The sequence below is a fragment of the Pinus tabuliformis genome, chromosome 5_1 (genome assembly GCF_031772625.1).
Source record: "Pinus tabuliformis cultivar Carrire ecotype Pingquan chromosome 5_1, CPIR1, whole genome shotgun sequence".
Taxonomy (NCBI): Eukaryota; Viridiplantae; Streptophyta; class Pinopsida; order Pinales; family Pinaceae; genus Pinus; species Pinus tabuliformis.
The window spans coordinates 927,935,167-927,958,989 of NC_142305.1; positions in this window are offsets into that span (position 1 = coordinate 927,935,167).

Sequence of the window (23,823 nt, forward strand, 5' to 3'; positions counted from 1 at the left end):
TATCTATAATTTGATCCTGGATCAATCAAAATAGAAACAACTTGATAACAAAGCTTACCTTCCATCTTGATGATGGATGTATGATGGTTTTCTTGCCTACTATCAACTGTTGCATAGATTTGGGGAATGCTATGAGCTACATCCCCAACTATCTATGCCTCCTTAGCACTATATATCTAAGGGCTAACACCATGATATGATAGAAAAATCCTTCTTGCGATGGTCTCCACCACAAGTCCAACATCTCAATGGTTCTCTTCCACTACCTTTATTCTGTTGCTCCATAGGTTGAGACCCATGTCCTTTCTCGGCGGCATTGAACTTCTTATGAGGATCCATGTTTTCCTTCTCACCTCCATCTTGAGATCTTCCTCTCATCTTGAGCCAATTTCCTTTAGTCTTCTCACTACCCTTCCAGTCACACTTGAACTAAATATTGCACTTTGAATGTTCATAGCAATGATTCAACTTTTTGATGTCTTCCTCCAATGACTGAGGCTCATCAAACTCAATCTGGTCTTTGAATGATAATGGAAATCCACTAATGAACCTTTGGATCTTTTCTTTCTCATCCTTGAGATATGGCACATATCTCAACAACTCTAGAAATTTGGTTGTATATTATTCATTTGACATGGAACCCATCTTGAGCTCATATAATTCCTTGGCCTTTCCATCATAATACCTCTCAGATAGGTACTTCATTCTGAAGAGTCTTTCAGATTCTTCCTAGTTTATCTTCCCTTCCCTAGTGCCTTTGACATGCCTATCATCTTCCCACTAAATATTTGCTTTTCCTTTGAGGTTCAAGGTAGCTATCTTGACTTTCATATTCTTTGGTTAATCATGGAGTCTAAAAAAAATTGTCATTCCAAGAAGTATTTCTTCTACATCTTCTAATTTTGTCATCACACCATCAAAAGTAGGAGGCTTGGCATTCTTGAATTCCTCTGGAAAATACTCCTTCTCACTCCTCCTATGATGATGTTGGTGGTGATGGCGATGATGTCCCCTAGAAGTAGAGCAATAATAAAATCCATGCTTACTAGCCCTCTTCTCAGGTGTACCCAAGAGTTTGCCATTCTTTATGGTATCATCACAATCCATCCTATACTTATTCTAAGACTGACTTCCATCTTCCCCATTAGTCTTTTATTCTTGTATGTCTCCATGAATAGTCCCAACTGTCCATGTTTTTGTAAATATGAAAGTCTCTGAAGAATAACCACATTTACCTCAAATTGCTTTTCTTGAGCTTTTGCAAGGCTTTCCTTGGCTTCAATCAACTGCTCATTATCAACTTTACAAATTTTGATGTCTTCCCTCTAACTCCTTAATGTGTCTACTAGATTAGGATAGTCTCTCTCTCCCTGTTTCTTAACTATTTTCTCCCATTCCATTGGTTTCTCTTATAGCTTGTGTGGGGAGTCATATGAATTGTACTCAACCATTATGCTTTTGATCTCTTGGCCTTCTATTTTCTTCCAACATACCATTGTTAGATAAACCAAATAAAAAGGCATAATCAAAGCATTACCTCAATTTACTTCCAGTGAGGTTATTGCGTCTACATAGGTTAATCCATATTAGAAAAATACATAAAAATATCAAGAGAATATCAATTCATACATAAATTTAGATAATAACAAAAAATTGTAACAACATCATGTACATGGATATAACAGTAATAAAAATAAAATAATTGACACACATGCATGATAAATACAAATCACATTGCCATGATGATGGACTCACTAAGCTAGTCCAAAACGTTGGTTTCAAAAACTGTTCACAGGTTTTTCCACAAACATAAAATTCTACCAACCTGTATGGACTCTCTCTTTAACACCATTAAGTCCCACCATGGAAGGGACATAATGAACAATGCTCTAAATTTTGAGAAGATGAGAATTTCCAGAGCTAGAAACCTAGTCACTTTAAAAAAATAAATAATATATATCTATATATATATATATATATATATATATATATATATATATATATATATAAATTAATAATTATTAATCAATTAGGTCGACATTAAAAAAGACATCAAATATTTTTCAAATAACTATTAATAGCTCCATAATTTCACGCTCTCTCTTCTCAAAATAAAAATCACATTGCCCTGATGATGGACTCACTAAGCTAGTCTGAAACGTTGGTTTCAAAAACTGTTCAAAGGTTCTTCCACAAACATAAAATGATAAACATATATATCTGAATAACAGTCTACATTTACCCTGAGGTCCATTTTTTTGAATCTTCTCTCATACCACTCTGTAATACCCCACCCGACATTTACCCACTTTTACAAGCTTACTAGGGTAAAAATGAGCTGAGAGTTAATATGCATGACCCAACTTGAAAGATGCAGTTATGCCAAAATGGGGTCTGCTTGTCCATAACTTACTGCAAGCACCTAGAGACACATGATCACCCCATTATCATACCAACTTCTCTTGGTGATCATTTCCCTTAGCTCAACCAATATTTACCGCCCAGTCTCACACATGAAGTCCTACCAGTGTGGCCAGAGGGATCCAATGTACGCACAACGCATCCTCTATGCAGTTGTGGATAACAATTCCTAGTGATGACAATGCAGCTAGGGGCTCTAGCCAAGAAATTTAAGGCCATCCTTGAAGCCAAATACCCATAACTGCCTAGAAATTTTGCAACAAGTTTCCTAGTCTTCATGCTCTATTTATGAGCTTTGTTCTTGCTCAATATTTCTCGATAGAAGTTATTAATTTTTAGAAACATGTTGTGACCAAAGTGAATATGGGTTTATATGCATAGTTTATTCACTATTTCATTAGTTTCATCATATGTTTGTCAATAAGACTTATTGCCTTATAATGCTTAGCTGCAATAACATAGATTAACACATGCATCCATATAAATCATCCAAGAGCTTATCAAACCATCAACAAAATCAATATAAGAGTACTTCATGTAATGAAAAATACACCAAGCATGTAACATACACTTAACCAAAATGAATCCATGAAAAACTAGTCCCATAATCAACACATTAAACCCAAAAATTGTGCTCATTGATCTCATTAAATAATAACACATATTAACATATGCATAGTACGAACCAAGTCAGGGACTTCCATGTACCACCCGACCATAGATAGGGGATGAACCAAATCTCTCTTCCAACCCAATCACCCTCGTGCCATATTCAAAGCCTGAATTTGGGATTACATGGGATAAACAAAAACATAACCAAACATGGAATCTAGAGGAAATGTTGGGATGGGGTCCCCTGGGTTAGTTTGGGGTTAAGATAACCCAAATTTTGGTACAATTTTGTAATTAATGTAAAGTCTCCACAATTTGGGGATGTAGAGAGCGTAGATGAATAAGAGTCAAAAGGGCTTAGCCCCTTGTTTTATGTAAAGTTTTGAGTTGGTTTTGAGATTCACCCATGATCCGCAGACCATGTCATTGTATGAAAGGTCTATAAATAGTTAGTCTTAGTGAAGCAAAAAGGAGAGAACTAGATGGGAAAAATATATAGAATTGGGTTGATCGAAGAGTCTAGAATAGGAGCTAGGGAAGGACGCCTTTGCTTCCTGTGCTTAGATAGGGAAAGAAACGCTTCGCAGCTGAGTGTGCGAAGGCCTAGGTAGATTTCGCAGCTGAGTGCGTGGACCCTTGCAGCTGTGTGTGCAGGGCAGCTTAAGTCTGTAATATTGAATTGAAGATCAATAAAGACAGTTTTCCGAAGAATTCCTGAGTATTTATGTTTATCTATATTAATGTTATATGCTGCTGATGAATGATTTATTTTATGAGATATTGATTGAATATTTTGCGATCCTCTTGAATAAGTCTTAATAATGTATGCAATGTATGTTTAAATACTTTTGCGAAGACTCTGGTGATTTCTCTTATGTTTACTAATTACTTAAGTAAATCTGTGCGAACACTAATTTATGACTGCCCTCTAATGCGCGTAAGTAGGAAATTTGACTGTTAGAGGTTCGCAAGGACTGATCATAGACCTTCACGAAGGTATGGAGGTTGTTTTAACAGAGTTGCAACAACGTGCCCTAAGAGTTTATCGATCTACGTAAAGGTAAATATAAGGCGCTGAAAGACATCACACTAGTCTCTGGATGTAGAAACTTGGTTCTTGCATCCCCCATACTGCTTCGGGTGAGACTGTAGCCTGCGCTATGTGGGTTGTTGCCAAAAGGGCTAGTAGTGTAGGGGTTTGTTGGTTGGCACAACTAACTATGAACCTGGGTCAGGACCCCTAAGCCAACAAATGGTTCCGTTGCCAGGACCAGGATTTGCTTGAAGGAGATGTGTGATGTCGCATCATTGGAATCCGACCAAGAAAGAAATTGAAAAGTGGTTGGATCGAAATATTCATGAGTTCATGACACAAGAAAACAAAAATTCGCGGCTATTGAAGGAAGAGTGTTTGAATAGGTATATATATACAGAAATACACGAGATCTTCTTATGCACTTTCCCTATTAAACTGTATGAGTGGTTAACTAAATTGACGGACAATCAAGGAAGGTGGAATCTCGATAGTCCTATAGTGTGGACTCTAGAATTAGTGCGATGATTAGAAGCTTCTTAAAACAAGATCACGTGGGCTATCATTCATTGGCTCGACCAGATTTTGGGAGGATTTGTTACAGAATTTGCAGTTGATACCTCAGTCAGCTATAGTGAAGCGATGATTTTTCAAAGGAACACGAGGTAAGTATTAAAGATCATTGAATACTTGGATTAAAATTCTGTTATGTGAAAAACAAGTGATGTTATTACCTTGATGTTCGGAGCTACGTGAAGTGGATGATTCTTTAGAAATCACGAAGGATCAGGACCAAAGTATAGTCCATTGATTGGACCTCCTTCAAGTGATGACAAAGGGGAGGGGCAGACTATGCCGCAAGGCACTATTTAGATAATCACTCAGGGGATTTCTCGAGCAAATCATCCTTCCACTCCACCTCTGCCTCCACCTCCACCGCATACACCTTCACCCACACCTCCACCACCACTACCACCATTCAACATGGTGAACGCAATGAAGATGTTGTTCTTCAGAGCCATAGGAAGTGAAGATGTAGAGCAATTCTGGTTTGTTGTGAATGTTGTATGGACAAAGCAACAAATTACTGATGACAATATAAATAAGGCACATCTGGTTATCGCTTTGCAAGATCGCGCGCTAACCTAATACATTAAGTATTGTTTTGATAATCTTCTCACAATTCTAATAGAGACTAAGGCGACTTTAAACAAGGATTTTAGTAAGCCTAAGTCTAACTCACAGTCAGTAATTGGATTTAAAGAAATCGTGATGAGGGTCGACAAGATGCCCTGGGAATTTGATCAAAGGTTGAAGAGAAGCTAACATGCAAATCATATATAGCCAACATCACGAATGGTTTATAGCATCGCTCTTGCCCCACTTGAGAATTTCTCTGTCACAGCAAAAGCCTTGGAAATTGCGATGAGGATGCATGCATCACCTATTTGGGATACGAACCTAGGAGTACAATAGATCCACTCACAATTAGCTAGCTTATACCTAGAGTTACAGAGTTTGAAGAAAGACAAGGAGACCAAACCAAAAGTGCGCACAAATGTCTGGTGTTTGAAGTGTAAGGGCCATGTGAATGATAAAGACCACTGTCCAATGCACGCGCAGGAGGGGGGCCAATTCCCTTGAAGCTAGAAGCCCTAACAGGGCCGAGTGTGGGGGTTGTGCTATGGTGTGTTATTTTTCAAGTTGTTGGACAACATGCAACGGATAATTTCCATTTAATTCAATAATTTGTCTAGACACCCCAGTAGTTTTTCTGTAACTTTTTCAAATCTGTGGGCCATGATGAGCGCCACTATCGAAGTTATGAGATGATGATGGAAATGACACCTACATACTAGATGCTAATAGCAACTCAGCCTCTAGATCATGGCACAAGAGGAAAGCGTAGAGGTTATCAGGGTCGAGGATGGGGCTGAGGAGGAGGGGGACCTAGTAGACACTGTGGTCACATTATCTACTACAACTGCGGATAGACAAGGCACGCGTGAGAGTGCCATAAGAATGCCCGGTACTAATAGCTAAAATGCAAGAAAATAAAACATAGCCTCAGTAGCCTACACAGAATCTACAGATGATGAGGGCTGAGCCCCACGAAGAAGATCAAAGTGTTAATGTTGTGCTAAGAAGTGGAATGACAACTGGCACTGATAAGGGTAAACATCATGAAGAATAAGGATGGGTCTGCAAAGTGCTAGAGAAAGAAGTCAGATTTGATCTAGATCACATTAAGTAAACTTTTATGGAAGCCAAGAAGAGCTTTGATGAGGTCTCCACCTCAGGAGCCAAGACAAGACGTAAGAAATTAGTGCGCCTGCATAGGTTTATCCCTCTGTGCTCACTACATTCTTGGAGACCTGCATAAACTGCTGCATGATAGAAAAGTTGTGGAAGGCCTGCAAGAATTAATAAATAAATATGCCAACAAAGAGAAAGTCCTTGATGGACACCAGGTGGTCAGAAAAATTGGCAAACATAAGGCACAAATAGGGCGCGAGATGAGGCTCACCACGCAGATAGGTGATTATGAGATGGACCAGGTCATTTTGGATTTGGGGTCCGATGCGAACATATTACCAAAACAAACATGGGAAAGGATGGGGAGACCTATGCTACAGTGGTCTCTGATTCAGCTTAGGATGGTGAACCAACAGAAAATCATCCCCATGGGACAGTTATATGGAGTAACAATTGATATAGAAGGTGCGATCACGATGGTCGGCTTTGAGGTTATAGAAATCGTTGACAATAGTAACCCCTACCCTGTGCTCTTGGGAATTGATTGGGCTATTGACATGAATGGGATCATTAATTTGAAGAAGATGATGATGTTGTTTGAAATAAAGTTGTTGCGGATTATAGTGCCACTGGATCCTGTAGAAGGGGCACACTATACTGAACTAGTCCGTGATTATGACGAAAGTGATGATGAACTGGATCAAATTTACAAGATAACAATGCAGTATTAGGAATGGGTCAATCCAATGGTAGATGGACAGATTTCCTTGGATCAGGAGAGTTCTTGCACCTCTTATTCCGACGAGGAGCTATAGCTTTGGCAGAATCACTTGCACGAGGTGTCTACATTACAATGCAATATGATGACGAAGTCGATACATTGTGTTTCGTTGTAGGTAAGGGAATTACCCTATTATGATGGTTTAACTGACGTAGATCTCTTTTTGGATGAATTTGAGCACGCAGTCCCTAAGGATCACTGCTTCCAAGCATTATAGTTGGCACTGTGCGCTACGCTTGCACGATGGTGGGGTACGCATAAGGATAGTTTTGTTGGATGGCGAGATTATCGAAGAATGATGAGGTTATGGTTTGGGCATGCTAACACCAGAAGGACTGAGAAATATAATGGAAGGGACGATTTGTGCGATCACCTAGAAAAATGGACGAAAGCACAGGGAACACAACCGTAGCCAGAGTGGGTACACATATTTTTCCATACCTTGGATACAATTCCCATGAACTAGTATATGGAAATGGAGCTCTGCCATGGCACCACGGAATTGGATGTATTGAAGGAAGGATTCTTATTGACCTTCATCTTCGAAGATGGCTTCACAAGCATTGATGATGTGCGACAAGAGATTAAGGTGGTTATCTTTAGAATGCCGAAGGAAAATATGGAATGGATCCAACCAGACTGGAGCACCCAGCTATGCCATGTGTTGGAATGCTATAATGTAACCACTGAGGTGGAAGATGAAGATCCAAGAAACATTAATATTCCAGAGGCAGAAGGGCATCGCGAAGTTGAAGGCCCACAAATACAAAACCTGGACATTTCCACACCTTTGAAGAGAAAGCATGTAAGCATTGGCACTATAGAAGAACTGAAGTTCACAAAAATTGGAGATTATTGGGATGATGCTATAGTGGATAAAGTTGCTGAGTTACTCCGCGAATACCAGGATCTCTTCCCCACTAAGTTTTCAGATTTGAAGGGCATATTTGGTGATTTGGGCGTTATGAAGATCACTTTGAAGCCGAATGTGAAGCCTATTAAATAGAGGTTGTATCACCTTAATCCTAAATACAAGGAAAAGGTTCGCCAAGAGCTGGATAAGATGTTGGAGGCAGGAATCATAGAACCTGTTGAAGAATCTGATTGGGTGAGCCGAATGCTGGTTCAGGAGAAGAAAAAAAAAAGATGAAATAAGGATTTAAGTAGATCCGTGGAAGCTTAATGATGCGTGTGTTCACGACCCATTCCCAACATCATTTATAGACAAAGTGTTAGACAATGTTGGAGGGAAGGAGGCCTATTTATTTACCAAAGGGTTTTTCGGGTATCATCAGATCAAGATCACACTTGAGGATAGGAGAAAAATGACCTTCGTGATGGAGTGGGGTTGTTTTCAGTACACTGTGATGCCATTTGGACTCAAGAATGCACTTGTGATATTTTCCCACGTAGTCATAACAACATTCAAAGAGTTCATTCATAAGTTTTTGGAAGTATACTTTGATGACTGGACAATGTTTGGATTAGTGAAGTGCCATGTAGCAAGTCTGCACCTGATGTTGGATACATGTCATAGATACCAGATCGCGCTGAATTTGAAAAAATACATATTATGTGTTCCTTTTGGGATGTTTCTGGGTCATGTAGTGTGCAATCAAGGATTGATGGTGGACCATGCAAATATTGCGGTAATTATGAATTTGGAGGCCCTAGGAACATTAAGCAGTTGTGCGTGACCTTGGGACATATGAGATACTATATAAAATTTATCAAAGCTTATGCTCAAATTATTGCACCCATGGAGAAACTGCTAAAGAAGGACACAACATTATGTTGGGACGAAGAATGCTAGTGCGTTAGATGTGTTGAAAGAAAAGATGGTCACGACGCCGATCTTGATATTCCCTGATTGGAAAAAAGAGTTTCATGTACATGTGGATGCCTCTTGCATTGCGTTGGGTGTAGTGCTGACACAGGCCGGTGAAGGAGAAATGGACCATCCTATAGCCTTCGCAAGTAGGAAGTTATCGAAAGCCAGGAAAAATTATTCAACAACTAAGTGAAAAGGATTGGCCATGGTGTACGTGCTGCAAAAATTCAGGAATTATCTGTTAGGAGGGCATTTCAAGATATACACAGATCATTATGCCTTGAAATACTTGGTTAACAAGCTTGTGTTGGGGGGGAACATCAGCGGATGGTTGCTATTATTTCAAGAGTATGACTTTGAAGTCATTGTTAATCTAGGAAGGTTAAATGTGGGACCTGACCATCTGTCGCAGATCAAAATAGGAGAAGAGCCTAATAATTTGGAGGAAGGGTTGCCAGATGTACAAATCTTTGCGGTGCATGCAGCAGCTGATAATTTTGCAAACATTACTCACTTCTTGATTACGGGGATGGCACCGAAAGGATATACAAGTCAGCATAAGAAGGAATTAGTAGTTTGTCCAGTCGATTTTTCAGTCACTGCGGAACATTTACATAAGATGAGTGCAGATGAAATATTGTGAAGATATGTGCTTGACTTTGAGTAGGATAGCATTCTCCCTGAATCTCATGGGGGAGCCATGGGAGCCCATTATGTAGGAAAGGAAACTGCGCAGAAGATTTTGCGTGCAGGTCTATGGTGGCCAACCTTGCACAAGGATTCCAAGGCTTATTGTAAGGCAGGCAATGCATTTCAAAGAACTGGCAAACCATCGCAAAGAGATCAGTTACCACTACATCCTCAAGTATCTTTGCAACCCTTTGAGAAGTGGGCGATTGATTTTGTTGGGCCAATTGAACCCCCTGGAAAGAAAATGGGTGCGCACTATATTATCACTGCGATGAAATATCTAACCAGATGGGTGGAAGCACAACCAGTTAAGGATTGTACAGGGGCTACGATAACAAAATTTTTGTTTGAGTATGTGTTAACCATATTTGGCTGCCCGAAACTATTGATGAGTGACAGGGGTATGCGATTTCTGAACGAAACAATCAGCACGTTGAATGAAGAATTCCAGGTCTACCATCAGAAGAGTATGCCATACCACCCGCAAACAAATGGAACTGTTGAAGCATTTAGCAAGATTTTGGAGAACACGCTCACAAAGATATGTAATGCACAACGGAATGACTGGGATGTGTGTGTACCTATAGTACTATGGGCTTACATGACTACTTGTAAGAAGCTGACAGGGAAAACACCATTCATATTAGTATATGGGGTCGAAGCCGTAATGCCAATGGAGTACATTATGCCTAGTCTGTGCATAACATTTATGACAGATATGGAGGATTGTGAGACCTTGGAGGAATGGCTTGCACAACTGATGGAGCTTGAAGAAGATCACTTTTTGGCAGGATTCCATCAACAAGTGCAGAAGGAACGTGAAAAGCATGGCATGATTGCCACATCAAACTTAGCACATTCAAGGTAAACGATCTTGTCCTGTTATATGATAGTAAATTCACTAAATTTCCAAGTAAATTCCAGATGCATTGGTTAGGTCCATATATTGTCAAAGAAATTACAAATGGAGGCACAGTTCAGCTCGCGAAGCTGAATGGGGAACCCTTCCCGAGAAGAGTGAATGGGAGCTGATTGAATTTGTATACAAGGGATCCTACAAAATGACTATATGGTAGCAAGATAGTATTAGTGCTCCAGGTAGTTGCAAGGGAGTGCAGGACTATAAACTACACTACCCAACTTGGAGGACAACGTAACGAGCAAGATGTGTGGAGAGTGACGAAGATGTAACCCAGGAAGTTGCGCCATGGGGGAAGGTACCTCGTAGCACAGCAAGAAAATGACCGCTAGAGTTACTGTTAATGACTTAACGACCAGAAGACAGTTAAGTGGAGCAGGATGGTGGAAATTAAGGAAAAAATCTTTGAATATCTGCTGCCAAAACAACATTTATTATTAGAAATTGTGGGGAATGGTCTGATTTGAATTCAAAACCCCCTATAAATTATGCGTGTCGGTCCAATAGAAAACACTTTTCACTCTAAGAATTATTGGTGAATTTCGCTGTCTTTTGCGTATGAGCCGAACGGTATGGGAAGATTTAGTTGCAAGCCTTGTGTTTTCTGAATTACTTGAGATAAACCGGAAGCTTATTCTTAGGCAAATGTCTGCGCCAAGTCTTGCTGAAATTGTTAGTACTGGTGATGTTGTCTCTGACACAGCTACCCTAGAAGTTGTAAGTATGGAAGCTCTGGCTATTGTGCCTATGGTGCCAAGGTTGCCTAGGCTGAAGCATACCCCTACTAGAGAAAACCAACAAGCCAATTCAAAAAAATCCATGAAGAAAAAGCAGAAGAAGCTGTTGGCGGTGTGCGCATCCTTAAGGAAGCATATCAACACACATGCGAAGCAGAAGAAAGATAAGCATCCAGAGGGAGTAGTGGACCTGGAGGTGGAGGAATTCCAAGGAACAGAGGATATTGATGCTGAAGGAGTGGAACCTGTTAGAGTCGGTCTTGTTGCCCTCCATCAGCGATCAAAGCTCTTTGCATTTGCATATGTAGGTGTCTCATCAGTGTTAATTTTTGCATCCCATTAGGCATGCCATAACCTTGATGGAGGAGCTGGTGTGTTTATACCCCTCTTGGCATTGCTGGTTCAGGTCATTTCAGTCATTAGGCTCTCTCAAAGCTTGTCTTGTTTTGTCATAAGGTCAAATTCCTAGGTCTAGGGTTTTGGTCAAGATGGATTACAAGGTCATGTCTCTGAAGGTCAAATGGTGCCCAGCAAGCCAGAGGGATGATTTTAAAAAGTGTTTCTTCACAAATTTCAATATTGTACAGTTAATTTTCACCTTGGATTTAAAAACTCTATTTTTAAAGCCAAGGTCATTTTAAATTTTTGTAAAAAGTGATGAAATTTCAAAATTGTTTAGCGGACAAAATGCAACCCTGGTCCCCTTGCCTAGATCCCTCAGATGATCTACCTGCAAAAAGAATCAAGTCAAAGCACTAAATGAGTCAATTTCAGGACAAAGGAAGCCAAAAAGTCAGTTTTGTAAAGTGTCAATGAGAAACTTTAGAAAGTGGGTTTGAGCATGAAATTTTTTCAAATGGAGTTTATAAAAACCCAATCTCCCTCCTTTTACTCTCATTATGCATCCAAGGCATTGGCAAGTGCGAGTGAGCAAGTATCCAAGAGCTTTGGGCAAAATCTGGTCAAATTCGGGCTCAAGACAGGCGCGCGACCCGTCAGGCCAGGCGCGCGACCCGTCAGGTGCGCGCGACCCGTCAGCGAGCATCCAGCAGTGTTGTTTTGTAACGGGCGCGACCCGTCAAGCGCGCGCGACCCGTTGGGTAAGGCGCGCGACCCGTCAACGTTTCCCCTGCAAACTCAACTCAAAATCGCTCAAACTCCCTCCAAATCTTCAAGTTGTTTGAGGTAGGCCCTCTACACTTCAATTTGGTTGTTGGTTATGATTGAAGGCCCTCATGCTTGTGTTTAAGAATCAAATTGTGCAAGTGGAAGAGGCTTCATATGACTGCAATATTAATGGTTAAAATGTGCTAGGGTTTGTGTTGTTTCAAGGTTTTTTCCCTTTGTAATTGTTTCCCTCCTTCCCCTTTCCACTCACATTTGTATTTTCCCATACTATTTTATAAATAAAATGCAAACCCTCCCTTCTCCCTAATCACTAAAAATGCAAACCCTACCCCTCTCCCAAAGCATCTAAAAACTCAAACCCTAATCTTGCTGCACCATATGCATGTGTAAACACAAGAATTTGTTGGTGAATATGTAAAGAGTTTTGTAAATATGTTTCCCTATCTTCCCCTGTTAGTGCATGTATTCATATTCCCATATGTTCACTTTCTATACATGTATTCCCATATGCAGTGATTTTTGCAAATGATTTCCCAATATTCCTGATTATAAACATGTATTCCTATATGCAATAATTGTTTGCAATGTTTTCCTTAAATTCCCTGTTATATTCATATATTCCCAATTCCTTGTAAAAAGGTCCCTCCCCTAACATTTCCCTCATGTCCTTGTCCCCTTGAAACAGCATAGAAATCAGCATTTTATAAAGCAGAAGCAGCAGTACATTTTGTCCACTTTGCTCTTTTAAACATGTCAGAAACCGAAACCTATGAGCAAAGTGATGACCAGTCATCAGCTTCAGAGATTGAGGTATAGAGGAGGCCTCATAAGGGTGGTAAGGGTGGACATCATAAGAGAGAGGAGCCCACTTCTTTAGCAGAGTTACAGGCTTGTCCTATGGTAGTCACATGTTTTCAGTATATGTCTTGCTATGAGTTTTGTGAGAGGATCTCACGGATTCAGCACCATAGAGAGTTGGCTCGCCTATTTGTCTTACACTTGCATGATGGACATGTCAACCTTGTAGGGGTAAACTTTACATTGACACCTGAGGTGATCTCACATGCCACAGGGATACCTAATGTTAGGGAGGTGTGGAACAAGCGCAAGGTGCTAGATTATGTTCATTTTGAGCTTTTTGTCCGGCCACCATTCATGAGACATTTGGCAGGTGTGTTTTCGTTCAGGTTTCTCAGGAGCGAGTATGCTCCCATGATGAGGCTCATTATGCACTATTTTACCTGTGAGGGCAGATTTTCACAGGTATATTCATATCATATTCGCCTCTTGATGCACTTCACCCGAGTGAGGATGATGAACATCCCTGTTTTCTTCTATCAGAACATTCAGAGGATGGTGCCCATGTTATAGAGGAAGAGCCCGGCACAGCAGTACATGAGCCTTTATCATTATGGTTTGATTCAGCTAGTAGTATTGCATCAGTTGACTCAGCAGGGCATCTCATGGGAGGAGTTCATCTCTCGTGAGTTTTTCACAGCACCACCCTCGCCACATCCTGAGATTATTCATGAGGAGGGAGGACCATCGTAGCAGCATGACATCCCTGTCACTAGACATGTCAGCTCCTCACCTCTGGTCACCTATCAGAAAGGACCGAGGGCCTTATTTGCAGCAGCTAGATGAGTACTATCTCCACATCAGGTGGAAGGGGCCTCGCTCTCTTCAGCAGCACAGGCAGCACAGAGGGGCAAGCAGCCCAAGATTGATGAGGGGCCATCAGGAGTTCCAGATATTGAGCTTGTTGATCTTGAGGCCATTTCTCCGAGCCAAGAGGCAAAGGAGGTCATTCAGCATCTCAAAGCTGAAAATGATGCCTTACAGAGGAGATTAGAGGGTGCACAATGGACCATTACATACCTGGAGCAGCGCAACAAACAGTTGGAGGAGGAGAAGGCACTCGATGAGCTATGGAGGATTCGTCGTGACCGAATCTTGAACCGAAGAAGACCCGGTGACCCGTTGCCCGCTGACCGAGAGTCCATGCTCATCCAGGTAAATGCACACTTGGAGAGGTTGTTGGCTAAGGCCAACCAAGAGAAGAAATTGCTGAGGAACATGAAGAACCACTACTGGGCAAGGATGCATGTGTGCAAGGCAAAAATGAAGATGTTTCAAAGGCGGTTGACCGAAGCACTAAAACGAAGAAAGAGGCCTAATCCCCTACGTATCTTGGTTGAGGCTTCACTCAAGGATCAAGGCACTAAATAGCCCAGCCACAACACAAATCCCAAGAAATTTTGAGAATTTTGGGTGAATTTTGGCATTTTTTGGCAATTTACAGGTTTTTCCCATTAACGGGTCTCACCCCCCGCGCGACCCTACATCAGGGCAACTCCTTTTGACCAAAACTCAACATTTTTAGGTTTTTCATGCAAAGTTACATATGCTCATGGATGGACTTGAGATTTGGTGAAGTTTTAGGCCTCCAGAAAGTCAAAATACATGCAAAAATTGACTTTCTGCCACTTTTTTGAATTGCAGAAAGCAGTCTTGGGAGATTTGAGTTTTGACAAGGCAAATGAACTCCAAAGTCAGAAATTCCAGTTGGGTTGGAAAGTAGACTCTCTGAACTTTCCAACAAGCCCACTTTTGCTCAATTTGGCCACCTAAAAGTGCCCCAAACATGGCTCCAAAGGTGCGCGACCCGTCAGGCAGGGGCGCGCGACCTGTCAGGCAGTTTTGTCCAGAAATGCACTGTACAGCCCAGAAAACGCAGATTTGACTCAGTTTGACTTTTTGAGATGAAATGTGATCCTCTTTGATGTAATTATTGTACTTTTTATACACTTTTACTCTTATGTAACACTTCTATAACATTCATTCATGAAAAGGGTAAATATTAAATGAATGAATTGGTTTCCAAGTTTATAGAGGCAAGTTGTTTTGACTGCCTAGTTTGTAGTGCTTAGTTTAGAAGTGGTTGAAACAACTCCTAGGATAGTGAGCTCGACCCATGGAGGCAGGGAAAGAGGTTAGATCATCTATATTATGTACTTTCTTGCTCATTTTCATGGTTGGACTCTTGAGGGATAAGCTATCATTGTATTATTCACTGTATCTCTACAATTTTTGGCTAAGGAAGACCAGGGTTTTGCAGTCCTCTTTGGGATTCTTGTGGATTCATGTGTTGATGGTGTGTTTCTCAATGTAATTGTAAGCTTGTTATGTGATTCATTTCCTTTCTTTTACTTCTGCACATTAAACAAATGAAGTGTTAAAGTAAGAATTCATCCCTGCCATGCTCTGCTTTTAAGTTTGTTTAATTTCAATGTTTTCTACTGTCTAAAGAGAATTCAAAGTGATTGTTTGCTCTCTTTAGCTCCTCACCTTTCATTCCTGACCATCCACCTCAATCAAAAGCATCAATATCGTCTCCTACCTCGCCCCAAAGAACTCCCTGCAGAAACTGTGTCCAATCCCCGCACCCAAAATTGCCATCCCCTCAACCTGCCACCAAAAACCCAAAAAACCCCAAATCAAACTCTTTGATCAGTTTACTAGCCTAATATCAGTGTTACTATTGGTCATCTCATCTATTGAAGATTTTATCGAGATTGACCGGAGAGAGCCTTCTCCTGCCCCGTAGGGCTAGCTACGAGGCTAAATGGTTTGATGTTGCCTTGAGGTTTACCTTTCTCAGCTTGAGGTGAAATTTCAAGCGCTAACAGAACCCATGACATGGCTCCCTATGTATATCCCTCCGTAGAAGGGAAAAGCAAAGGTCACGAAGGACCTGGATACTGAGAAGTTTACAATATCCACTCTCCTCCTACCTGAGTAGGTCCCTTTTGAAGGCCCTTGGCTAGTGAGGATCCTGTTGTTAAAAATGGAGGATAGGGACCTCGCCGACCACACTAAGTTTCCACATTTGGCGATGAACAAATATATGCAAAAGGTCTATTATGAAGAAACAAGTGCTACATAATTGGAGACGAGGGAATGGGTCTGCGGTGACGAGCAATCAAGGTTGCTCAATCTTCTATGAGTGCCACATTATCACTGCACCCCCATTAATATGATATGTGTCCACTAGCTCCTCACACTGGTGCACGATGGATTTTTATGGCTAGGACAACCTATCCCCATTACAAACATGCTAATTCATAGAATCACATGACTGCCTTACAAAGGCATGAACCCAATTAAGGAGTTTGGAGGGAAGATTGGGGAGAAAGATCTTGCAACAAAGATGAAGAAGGATTACAACCTCCTCAAGAAGTCGCGAGGGTATTCCATTCTTTCCATAACAAACCAAGAAGTTCAATTCCCTACCCAAATTTTAGCAGGGAAGGTTATGAGAAAATGTCACGCGGATGAAGTTTCAACGCCAGTGGTTTCCCTTGCTACGCAGTGCGCGAAAGGCATACAATTTAATTGGGGGAGGTTCCTTTGTCAAGAGTTCCTAGCGAACTACCGAGAAGCCCAAGAAGAAACCAAGTCATTCCACTATGCTTGGTTGTTGTTGTAAATTGTGCTCGTTGCATGGAGATTGCCAGAGGATAGCCAATTTCCTTTGCTCGAGGAAGGATTGTCAGAGGCAACGCAATTTGCTTCCTTATGGTCCACAAAGGATGCCACAAAGATTGCAAAGACAAAGATATTTTGGATCCTTATGGAAATGGATCTCTGTATGGCAATCAATCAGCGTCCAAGGTTGTCCCCAACCTTGTTCACGCAACTGTCAACCTACGTGGTGTTCAAGGATGACTTCCATAGAGTCTATATCCAAGCGTGGAAGGATCCCAAGAAGAAATGGCTCCAGTTGCCCTATTTGGTGTTAGAAATGGGCATGGAGGAGGTTGTAGCATCATGGCCTATAGAGTGGCACACCCCATCAGAAGTAGACGTTGGAAAAATTATGAGCATGGGAAGCTCTGCTGCACAGAAAAGAAAAGAGGTAGTTAAGAAAGTTGTGTGTACCCTCATAGAACAGTGAAAGAAGGAAGCTGTAGAAAAGGCTCGCATAGAGCAAGAACACACTATTGAGGAGCAGGTAGACAAAGAACAACGTGAGTCACAGAAAGATGATAAGTCACCTTTGCCAGAGACAGAGGAGGAAGAGCCTTCAAGCTAAGGCGGAGGTGGTGATGAGGGGCAAAGCACCCCATTTATTTTGTAAAGACGTGGCAAGAAGCAAAAGGGTGGAACACGAAAACAAGTAGAAATCCGATAAAACATAGGTTGATCCCATGGTGTTGATAGAAAGCGATCTTGATCAGATCAACGATAAATTCGGGGATACAACGATAGAAGTGCTACAACAGTTTGAGCAACAATACATGTAGACGCTGGGGAGCGTCTAGAAGGATCTGTGTGAGCTGCAGACCCAAAAAAGAAGAATAAAGTTGGGCGTTGGACAAGCAAGTGTGGAGTAAGAGAGCCTGACACCTGGGACAAGCCAAGCAGCAGAGCTAGTAAGGACCCTGGGTCTCAGAACTATACCATTGCCAGACGGGTCCATGCACGTAGAGTCTACCGAGGATCGTATTATCCTTAGTATAATCAAGGACATATGGCTGAATATAGTGATGCTCTCCAATGAAACCCTCTACGCATTGCATAAGGGGGTGGCAAATGAATTGAGAACCAGAGAGCAGCGTGCCCTCAACCTCATAAGTGAGTACAAAGTCAATAATGAAAAATGTTCGTTGAAAAGACGTAGGCTCTAAAGGAAAAGGAGGCACTTCAGGTGTATAATTCACATTTGGAGTTAGTAGTAGCAGAGGCATGTAAGATAGTGCCTGAGCTTCACATCCCAGAGGATGCACAACCAAAAGCTAAAATTAGAAAGTTAGCCGCTGGTGTGTGTGAGGCCAAAGCAGAAGTTGGATGAGTAACTTTTGAGTTCAACATGAAGATTGCAAAGCTGCAGTTGAAGTTGCAGCCCATGACTCCACCTGAGGTCCAGGAGTAGTGCGAAATAGCAATAAAGGAAGGGATGACTACTTTGGATGCCATAGTCGCCGACTGTAAGACATTGTTTGAGCAGGCTATGGATCTAGTGACCAATCTGCAGGAGGATTCGAACCTGCAGACATTGAAAACATAGGTAAGGGAGCTGCAATGCCAATATGATGAGGTCAGGGCGGTTGTGCGAACCTTAGTACCAACACAATGCCTTGCCTAATTATAGGAAGGAAAACAACTACTATCACATGTAGAGGAAGCACAGAAGAAGGAAGCCTTGTTAAAGGCCGGGTTGTAGCCTTGGTTGGAGGAGGCTTATCAGGTCACAACTTCCATTCAAGATAAGCTTAAGGGATTGCATCAGACATAACAAATGATGAGGCGGAAGTAGAAGGACTAGCCACTGAGAAATTGATCGAGGAGGTTGTAGTGACCAATCCAGGGGTCTAGATTAGACTAAATTTAATGTCAACCAAGGTAGGTAAACTTAGAGGCACGTGTCTACAATCTATAGACCTAAAAGGATCTCATCTACCTAGATAAGTGTCTACTGTGACAGGCTACAACACTCTTTTACAAGAGGTTGGAATATGTTTCCTTTCACAATTCAAACACTTATATCACCTAATTTAGTCAACTGTTCTAAGAAAACAAAGTGTTACTAGTCTGAGTTTTCAATCCTCTTACAAGGATATTGATCACAAAAACTCTTTCCAGCTAACACACTAAGCATTCATGAAAACCAAAAACTCTTTTAAGCATACTAAGACTCAAATGCATGAAAACAGAGTCCACAGAGATACTTCGAAATTTAGTGCTCAATTAAATCTTTCACAAGATCTTGTTCAATAATTTAGCAGTTGAAGTTTCAAGCGATCTCCATGAATCATACAATAACCCAAGAACTTCTAATCGAATTAATGAATTCACAAGCAAAGAAATGGCATTAAACGCTATTCAGATCTGAAGTTTAAATTCTATGAAAATAAAATGGAAGTATACCAGTCCCCACATAGGGCCCGTCCACGCGTTGATGGTACACTTAGGAAGCTTCAGATGTCGAAAACGTTAACACATAAAACACTAGAATGATAAAACGCTGCCCGTGATTAAAGTTTGGAAATCAATTACATCAAGAACAGAGCTCTGGTAACAATACAATACAATAATACACAGTCTTAAGTCTGCTCATGTCTCTCATCACCCAATCCGATTTGCAATCGAATGTACATACATTATCACGCAGATGTTTCTGCTTTTACAATCAAAAAGGTGATTTTTGTTTTTTTTTCTAATATTAACTGATTTCCAAAGCAAAATGAAATTAGTTTAGGTAACTCTGGCTTTTTGTTGCTTTTATGACCAAAAAGGTTGGGTTTGACCAGCATTGACCATGTACCCAGGATCTCCAGATGCGATGCAAAATAGATATTTCACCATGTATGTACATCTGTGATCACGTCCCTATCCTCGGTTTTGATTTTCCTGCCATGCCACGTGTCACAACATAAACCAATTACAGGAAGTCATGACATCGCGTAATTTTGTTGAAAATTTCTAATTTTTAACAGAAAATTCCACAAATTAAATTTAATGCAAAATAACAACTATAATGCTTAATTGATCAATTTCAATGGATTATCAGGGGTTTATGGAAGGAAATGATGGATGAATGATGGATTTTTAGAAGAAAAAGGATCGCAATAAAATAGTACCAACATCTTCCCCAAGCTCAATGATTTAGCATGTCCTCATGCTAATGCTGATGTGCTCCCTTTATATTTTGTTCATGCTTGTGCCTCTGCCGCTTGTAGCAAGACATCTATACTCCTCTGAACTTGGGCATCCTTATGAACTTGGAACTCATGTTTCAGTTTCTTATATTTTTCTTTCAGAGCTTTTTTCTGAGTGTACCATTTTGTTGCCCATTTGCATGTTTCAATTTGATCAACTTTAAGTTCTTTGATTTGCTTCTTCAGTTTCTCATTTTTCTGCTGAATCTTCTTGCTCTGGGCTCGCAGCATTTCATTCTCCTTCTTTATGACCTTCTCCAGCATGTTTGCTTCCATCAATTCCTCTTTCAGCTCTTCAATTTGTTTCTCTAACCTTCTCTGTTTCTTGTTTGTAGGTACTGGCTCTTTCCTTCCTCCCTTTGCTACTCTCGATTTCCATTTCTACTTCCTGTTCTGGTTGTGAATGAGCACTGCTTTCAATGTCCATTGGTGCATTTTCATTTGACTCTGGTTGATCATCTTGTGTTTGGTTCTTTTGTATTCTTCTTGATCTTCTTGTATAAGTAGTGAAGATTTTGTCTTCTTCAATTTTCTTGGCAATTTCTTGCCTCATCTTTCTTGTCCTTACACCACTGCTGGGTTGAGGAACATTGCTTGACTTACGCTCAGGGATTTCCTCATCAATATCAAGCATAAACTCAGTGTGTTCTTGTTGTTGTTCCTGTTCATCTTCTTTAATTTGGTTGGCAATTAAGAATTCCTTCCATGTTTTTTCTCTCCTATGCAACTCAAATTCAACATAAACTCTTATATTCATTACCCTTTCATTTCTGAATGGTCTTCGCCATTTTAGTCAAACTCTGTAAGAGGAAGTAAGGTAAATGGATGGTGCATTGACCTTTTAAGTGCAACAGAAGTTTGGTGTGGCGTAGGTACACTATACTATAACACCCTTCACATGTAACAAATTTATGAATAATGTATACCATTTCGTCCCAAGGGTGAATTAGCCAACTTCTGGGAACACCCTTTTTCGAATTGACAGAGGAAACCCTTGATCTAGACATAAACTGGGTCCATGATTTTTCCTTAAACTGTTTGGTCTTGAAATACTTTTCCCCTTCTGGACTGATTCCCAATGTTTGTGCTATGGTATCCTCTGAAATTCTAAAAGAGAAGTTTCCTATTAAGGCTTTCTCTCTATTAAATGTGAATGAAAACTGCTTTGTCACTTCTTCATTGTTTCCATTGACATTCTCTAGAAAGGGTAACCAATGTTTTTCCCTTAAAATCGTGACACAGTCATCATGATATTGTGAACTATCAAATGTTTCAGGCTCTGCTCTATTGGTCATGTTTTTTAAAAAAAAATCATGTTCTAACCCTTTTGTTTATGCTTAGCAATTCAATCAGGGTTTTGCAATGTGTTACCTTTTTTTTCTTGCGTTCCACTTGGCCAACCCGGTAACGCCCTCGATTCTCAGGGTTTCCTTCTTTAATTGCTTGGGCGGTGGTAGAAACTTGTGGTAAGCCTGTGCTATGCTCTCCCTTTGTAGCGCCTGCTGTCTTCGCCTCTTTGAAAACTCAGAGTGTAAACATTCACATGGTAATGCTCGGCCTCTTTGAAAACTCAGAGTTTAAACATTCACATGGTAACACACTTTTATGAGCTGATGTTTTATAAAATGAAAACTTAACAACCGACCCTCACCCAATTGCTGTAATGATAATGTAGAGTTGAAGGCACATTCACATCATAAAGACAGAGGAGTGGTACTGATTTGCATAGGTACAATCATGAGAACACCATATACATGTAAAGAGTGCTGTGGTGATGATAACAGATATATGTTTCATGAGCCGCCTTGCCGCCTTGGGTCAATAGACTATTTATAATTCCCACATTCAAAAATGAATGAAACCATTTAACACTTGTCTTTCCAATGATTTACCACTTGTCTTTCCAATGGTTTTCCACTTGTCTACTACGTGTTGGTACTTGGCCGATTGAAAAATGATGGATCGATGGCAAGGTTTGATGGCCGATTTCAAAAAAAATGAGGAGTTGATGACAAGGTTTGAAGAGTGGTGTAAGAAAATGTTTGAAAACCATAGTAGGAATATGGCAATAGGCTATGATAGCAGAGTTGAGTAGTTAGGAATGTTACAAGGGTGATGGGTATAGGGGTTTTTGAAATTGAGAGCAAGCAATCATAATCATCATTTTTAACACTAAAATAATTCAGGAATTTTAAATGTTAAAAATAAAAACTTCACCAATACATTACACTTGTTGGTTGACAGTGGCTGAGTTGGCGTGCACTTGTAGGACTGATCTTCATTGTCCAAATATGACTTGTCTTCACTCTCCAAAACAGGTCCCTTTGAGATGAAATTGGATAAAACAGGTCCCTCTAAAATCTGAAGAACTCTAAAGAACTCTGAAGAACTATGTTTGTGCAGCTTCTTTTATCCTTGTTGTTGATGTAGCCTTGATGATAAGCATCCTTTGAAAACTTTGTTGAAGTAGCCTGATGTATCTTGAATGCAATCTTTAACAGGTCCCTCTGATATTTGTTGAACAGGTCCCTCTAATATTGGTACTGGTAACATAGTCTTCTGAACAGGTCCCACTACATATTGCTTGAACAGGTCCCTTTGATTAGAAAAAAAACAAGAACAACTCTTTTATTGGATTACTGACGTACTGGAACAAATTCTTTGAAGATTTACAAATGAGGAGATGAGATAGGGAAAACGAAATGCCCTGATGCTTCTAATTCTTCTCCCCCACTAAAGCTTTGACTTGTCCTCAAGTCATTATTGAAGTGATGAACAAAATAGTAAATAAGAAGAACAAGGAATTCTTACCAGCCAAATGAATGGTTTTCCAGTAAGAATTCTGGGTTAGAGTGTGCCAGAGTCTGGTTTTCACATCTAAACCATTATTGTTTTTTTTTTTTTTAATATATATATATATATATATATATATATATATATATTTATATATTTATATATATTTTTTTATGTGTTTTTTTTTTTAAATGAAGTTGAATGAACTAAGGTAGAGATATCACAGCTGAAGGCTGCAATATCTCAACCTCCCTTTGCTGAGATACAGTGTGAATAAAATCCTCCTTGCTGATGGGCTTATGATAGAGTTTCAACCGGTGGCCATTGACAAGAAAGGTGTTGCCTTCTCCATCAATGGTAGTAAGCTTGATTGATCCATTTTCATAGACTTGAACTATTTCATATGGTCCCATCCAGTGTGTGGTAAATTTGGCTTTATGATCTCTGAATTTAGAATCAAACAGTAAAGCCCAATCTCCTTCTTTGAACTGTTTCTTTTTGATGTGTGGATCATGCCACTGCTTACTTTGCTTCTGCATGAGGATTACCGTCTCCTCTACTTGTTGCCTCATTTCATCTAATTGGTTCAATTGCATAATTCTCTCTTTTTGTGCTACATTGATATGGTGTAAATTCTGTAGTGTTTTTCCATGTGATTCTATAAGACCAGAGTGCATCTTTGACCTTCTCTTCCCAATTCTTTCTGTTCATTGCTACTGTCTTAGTGATAATTCCTTCCAATGTTTTATTGGTAGATTCCACTTGGCCATTGGACTGCAGATGGTAAGGTGTACTTTTCCTGTGCTTGATTTTATATTTTTTTGTGATGTCTTTGACCAGATTTGAGGTAAACTGAGTACCTTGATCCGTCACTATATCCCTTGGTACTCCATACCTTACA